The sequence below is a fragment of the Sciurus carolinensis genome, chromosome 13, assembly GCF_902686445.1.
Source record: "Sciurus carolinensis chromosome 13, mSciCar1.2, whole genome shotgun sequence".
Classification (NCBI taxonomy): Eukaryota; Metazoa; Chordata; class Mammalia; order Rodentia; family Sciuridae; genus Sciurus; species Sciurus carolinensis.
This window is the reverse complement of record NC_062225.1, coordinates 22,069,644-22,075,643: the sequence shown is the minus strand read 5'-3', so window position 1 is coordinate 22,075,643 and position 6,000 is coordinate 22,069,644. Positions and strand designations below refer to the sequence as shown.

The following is a 6,000-nucleotide window of genomic DNA, read 5'->3' as shown; positions in this document are numbered from 1 at the left end:
AGACTCCCTCTCATCCCATCCATGTTCTTTCTTTCCTTCCATTGCCATTTCCACGAGGCCTCCCTGGGGGAAAATCACTGCTAGAAAATATAGAAATGAAACTTGCTAAAAAAATGTGAAACATTTCCCAAAAGCACCTCTACACCCATGGCAGGCTTTGCAAAGCTATTTTGTGCCTTCTAGATAAAGAGATCAAAGTTTCTCCATGATCTGATTCCCCAGGCAGGTTTACGTGAGGAGGGGTGAACAGGGGAGGAGGAATAGAGTGAAGTACTGAGAGGATGCCGATGGAAGTTTCTGTTCCAAAGGTGAAATCCCATCACAGCAGGCAGCTCTGGATCTGCACTAGTGAGGGAGCCAGCCCTGCTCTCTGGCTACAGGATCAGACACAAAATCTAGGGCAGAGTCTGACCTTGATCTAGAATCCTGGAATGTCCAAGTTGGAAGGATCCTTTTCAGGCCAACCCATCCATTTCACAAATGGGGAAACTGAGTGCCTAGAAGTGGCAGACCAGACCTGACTTCAAGTCACTGGTACTTTCCACAATCTCCTGCTGCTTTCATCCAGTCGTCATGTGTATGTGTGTATAGATTTGAAAATAAGTATAAGGCAAGGTGCAGTGGTGCACACCTGTAATCTCAGTCACTCAGGAGGCTGAGGCAGGAGGACCTCGAGTTCAAAGTCAGCCTCATTAACTTAGCAAGATCCTAAGCAACTGAGAGAGACCCTGTCTCTAAATAAAATACAAAAATGGCTGGGAATGTGGCTCAGTGGTTGAGTGTCCCTGGGTTCAATCCCTGGTACTAAAAAAAGAAAAGAAAAGAAAAGAAAAAGTGTAACTCCAGGAAGAAATAAAGTGGAACAGAATGCCCCCAAAAGCAGCTGAATTTTTTAAAAGGTGCCCATTCAGAAAGAGTTCAAGTCAAATGCTGTGTGTTGGAGAAGCCCCATGGTCCTTTTCTGCAGTGAGCTCTGTTTGCTCCCACAACACTGTCATTAATTTGGGGCATCAGACCAGCCTGACATGGTTATGATTGGGTGGGGAGTATAGACTGGAAGAGCCAAAGCGAGAGCAGGGTTTTAGAGAACCCAGTAACACATGGGATAATCAGCTTTTCACTTCAGTGGTTCTCAACCAGGGCTACACATGAGGATCTTCTGGGTAGATGTTAGAAACCCCAAAGCCCTGGTCCCAAACCACAAATACATGAGACTTTCTAGGAGTGGGGTCCAGGCATCAAGATTTTTCAAAACTCCCCAGATGATTACTACCTCTGGACAGACAAGGTGGAGAATCATGGCTGTCTTTTTTTTTTTTTTTTTTTTTTTTGGTCCTAGGGATTGAATCCAGGGGTGCCTAACCCCTGAGCTACATCCCCAACCCTTTTAATTTTGAGACAGGTTCTCACTAAATTGCTGAGGGCCTTGCTAAATTGCTGAGGCTGGCCTTGAATTTTCAATCCTCCTGCTTCAGCCTCCTGAGCCACTGGGGTTGCCGCTGGGATTACAGGTGTGTGCCACTGCACCCAGTTTGCTGCATCTTTCAATCGGGTTAAAAAGTACTAAAAGGTGTGAGTGTTCCTGAGAGTAGGTTTTGTTTGTTGTTTGGCTAGGACCTGTGTGAGTTTTTGTTTTGTTTTTCCCTGAGGGTGGTGGGTTTTTAACTTGGGTGTTCTCTGCTGTGTGAGACTTCAACATGCGGGCAGTTTATGTTTTGTTCGGGTATGTGCCTGTGAGGTGCCCCAAATAGTCCCTAAGGTCTTTGCCACCAGGGAGGCCTTTTTTTTTTTTTTTTTTTTTTTTTTTTTGCGGTGCTGGGGATTGAACCCAGGGCCTTGTGCATGCGAGGCAAGCACTCTACCAACTGAGCTACATCCCCAGCCCACCAGAGAGGCATTTTAACTTCATGGCTCATAATGGGGGTTCCGACTTAGGGCAAGTTACTAAATCAGGGCAAAGTGCCTGGCAAGTAGTCAGCCTTATAAAATCTGGTGCCATTATTATCATAAATAGCTTTTGTGCTTCCGTGCTTCCTTGGGCAAGCATGAAGTGGTTAATGGGGTTAATGTGGCACTAGGCAATAGAATTTAATGGAAGCCGCATATGTAATTTCAAATTTTCTAGAAGCCATATATAAAAAGTAAAATGGGGGCTGGGGATATGGCTCAGTTGGTAGAGTGCTTGCCGTGCAAGCACAAGGCCCTGGGTTCAATCCCCATCGCTGCAAAAAAAAAAAAAAAAAAAAGTAAAATGAAGGAGTTGGTGGCATAGCTTAGTGCCTAGCCATCTCCTAACACTGCAAAAAAAAAGAAAAAAGAAACAGGTGACATCAATTTAAACAACAGTTCATTTAATGCAAATATTATTTCAACAAGTAGTCAGTATTAAAGGTATTAATAAATTATTAGTGATGTATTCTACACCCCCCACAGTAAGTCTTGGAATTCAATATATATATATTTTACTCTTAATTGAGATGAACGCATTTCAAGTATTGGACAGCTCCGTGTGTCAAGGGGCTACTGTGTTGAAGGCTGCAGGTGTAGCGCAGATTTCCTTCCTGACCTCACATCTGCAGGCTGTGAGTTCCCATTGCACCTGCTCTTCTGGGCTGGTCCTGGCTCCTGTCGAGGACCCCTCTCACAGCAGCACCTACGCTCCCCAGGTCTTCTCTTGTTCCAGCTTGAGGCTGTTTTGAAAGGCCACATTTTTAGCTTGCTATTGTGCATCCCCATCCTCGTGCAAAGATACCCACGCCTTTGCAAGATTGCAAGACTGCTTGCTCATGATGGGAGATTTCTGGTAGTAAAAAGAAAGTTATATTTGCTATCTTAATTTTTACTAAAGTATGAGACCGGTCCCAAAGGCAGCTTGCCCTCTAGTTAAAAAAAAAAAAAAAAAAAAAAAAGCAGCCTGTTCAGGGGCAGGCTGGGAAGTTTGCAGGAATCTCTGCACCTTCCACTCTTCCCACCCAGGCCCCGCCCCGCCCCGCCCCGCTGGGGGTGGTAGCTCTGTGGCCCTCAGCAGCCAAGCAGCATGAGTCATCGTGGTCACTTGTTAAACCTTAGCTCTAGACTCAGAGCCGCTTTTGTTTTTCGGTTGAATAGGCAGCCCTGAACACACACACACACACTCACTATTGTTTGTGGTAATTACTATCATATTCCTGAACTAGACCCTCCTCTGCCTCCCCAGGGGCTGATGGCCTCTTTCAGGGAAGCTCTCTGTGTTTTAACTTAGGGTAGGAGATTGGGGAAAAATTCAGATCCTAACGAAGGGCAGAACGAGGCAGAGAGTCATCCTCCTATGCTATGCCTGGAGGGATTCCACGAACCCCTCAGGGACCCAGCTCCAGTGAGGGGAGCAGAGCCTCTCTTAGGCCTCCCCCTCCCCAGGTTTAGGGGTTCAGTCTCCACATGCTCTAATTCACTTTATTTATTTTTTTAGTAGGGCAGGGGGATTGAGCCCAGGGGCTCTTAACCACGGAGCCACATCATCAACCTCTTTTCTATTTTATTTAGAGACAGGGTCTCACTAAGTTGCTTAGGACCTTGCTAAGTTGCTGAGACCGGCTTTGAACTCTCGATCCTCCTGCCTCAACCTCCCAAGCCACTGGGATCACAGGTTTGTACCACCATGCCTGGTTCTTATTCACTTTTTGCACCAGTAGTTCCCAGTCATGGCTGCACATTTGAATCAGCCTGGCAGCTTTTAAAATTCCCCACACCCGAACCCAGACCTCAAACCAGACCAAGTAAACTGAGGTAGGATTGAAGAAATTAAGAAATAGTAGAAAGGAGATATAAAGGAAGGACAAGGACATATAATTTCAAAGTTCTGCATACGTTCCAGGTCTATCACTCCCTAAACTTATCTCTCTCCCAGGTCTGTCACTCACAAATTTCTGGGAAATCTGTATATCTATCTTGTGCTCTGTTAATTATTCCATAAATAACAGATTATGTAAAGAGAGATATGACATTTGAAGAAACCTACAATTTAGGGGAATTTCCAGTGTTATCTACTGTTCTGATAATGAAGATGGCTAAGGTTCCCGAGAATGACTAGTCCACCAGAAACTGTCTTCCATGCTGATACCACCCATACCTCCCCATCCCCACCTCTCACCCAGTTTTTCTTTTCTTTTTTCTTTTTTTTTTTTTTTTTTTGGTACTGGGGATTGAACCCAGGGACTCTTGACCATTGAGTCCCATCCCCAGCCCTTTTTCTTTATTTTTTATTTTGAGACAGGGTCTCACTAAGTTGCTTAGGGCCTTGCTAAATTACTGAGGCTGGTTTCGAACTTGTGATCCTCCTGCCTCAGCCTCCCAAGTAGCTGGGATTAAAGGTGTGCGCCACCACGTCCTGCCCAGTTTCCTTTCAAAGAAGAGTTGGAAATACATCTTGCTCTTGAGATGACCTGCACTCTCCCTTGAATGTGTATTCCTTGCTCTCTTAAATAAATCTCTGTGCCTCTAGTGAGCACATGCTGAAATTCTTTTCCATCCATCACATACGTCAAGGCCCAAGGTGGTCCTGAGTGGAATTTCTGCCCCACTCTCCTGGGGATCCTCGTCTGAAGACACTTCTTTTCCCATGACAAAATCAGATAATTTTGAGGCCTTTACTCTGACCAGGTGGAGCTGTGATTGAGACCCTAAGGCTGTTTGCAGTCTGCCAGAGTCAGCAGGCCCCCTATTCCCAGCTCAAGAGCAGCGACTTGAACACCTGCCCTGCTCCCAGCCACAAGGCTCCTTTGCCACTGAGGTGAGGGTGGGGGAGCTCAGAGGTAGGCTGTCCTTTGCTGCAGAGGCACTGATCTTTCCTGTCCACTTCAGAAAGAGCTCACAGGGGCCCCAGTGTGGAGGCCATCCCTTCCACACCCTGCCTGATGCTTTCTCTCTTTTTTGAATTTTTATTTTGTGATTTATGCTTGTGGTACTTGAAGTTGAACCCAGCGGTGCTCAACCACTGAGCTACATCCAGCCCTTCTTATTTTTTATGTTGAGACAGGGTCTTGCTAAGTCGCCTAGGCTGGCCTTGAACTTGTGATACTCCCACCTCTTTCTCCCAGATCACTGGAGTTCCAGGGGTGCACCCCCTTGACCACCGGTCACACTGCACTTCTCTCTTTCCCAAGCCTTTAGCTTCTTTCTCCGTTTTTTTTTTTCCCCCTTTCAGTTTATGAGCACCTCTCGTTGCCACCACCTAAAAATATCTCAGTCCTTTCCCCTTCATCTTAGTACCTCATCTCTTGCCTTCTCTTCCCTGCTAAGCTTCTTGAAGGAGTGTCCCTGAAGGGAGTCTATATTTTCTTACCTTTCCTCAACCTGCTGTAGATGATTTTGGCCCCATTATAACAGGGACATCCTGATACTCACTAAGGTCACCAATGTCCTCCAGTTACTTTGGGCTGTTTTCAATCTCCTCCTTTTTGGTCTTTGATAATGTCTATCACTTCCTCTCCTTTGAAATCCATCTTTGGTCTCTGGTGAGTCTTCTACTCTGTCATGGTTTCTTCCTCATTCCTCTTCCTTGGTTCAGGGTTGATGTTCACCAGTTCTTTCTTTGGCCTTCTCTCCAGTGTGAATTTGCCTATTCTAAGGCTTTGACTACTATGTTATCGTTGGGGTATCTAGTTGGGAGTCCAGGTCCTTGTTGTCCCAAAGAATTGAGCAAGGCATGCAGAACAGGCAAACTACAGATTTTTTGAAGGTGAAGGTAGCACTCTAAGATAGAGCAGAATAAGCTGAGAGAGAGGCTCAAGGCCCTGATGTTTAGGAATTAGCGTCTTATATGCTGAGTTCTCTTCCTATATGGATCAGATTGAAGACCTCATCCCATTTGCTCCCATTGGTTGCCTTATGATACCTGATTCGAATACTGTCCAATCCTCCCCCATTGGTTACTTTAGAAAACCTAATTAGAATACTGCCCACTGTGCCCCCATTGGTCATTTAAAAATATCTAACCTGTGGCAGGAGTTGTCATGGTGATAA

At 45.6% G+C, this 6,000-nt stretch overlaps 1 non-coding gene across 1 annotated transcript; it reads right to left on the bottom strand.

The window, feature by feature from the left end:
* Window positions 1–1,807: 1,807 nt before the first annotated feature.
* On the bottom strand, window positions 1,808–1,881 carry Trnaa-cgc (transfer RNA alanine (anticodon CGC)). Its single transcript has one exon. It is a non-coding gene; the product is annotated as a tRNA-Ala (tRNA).
* Window positions 1,882–6,000: the final 4,119 nt, after the last annotated feature.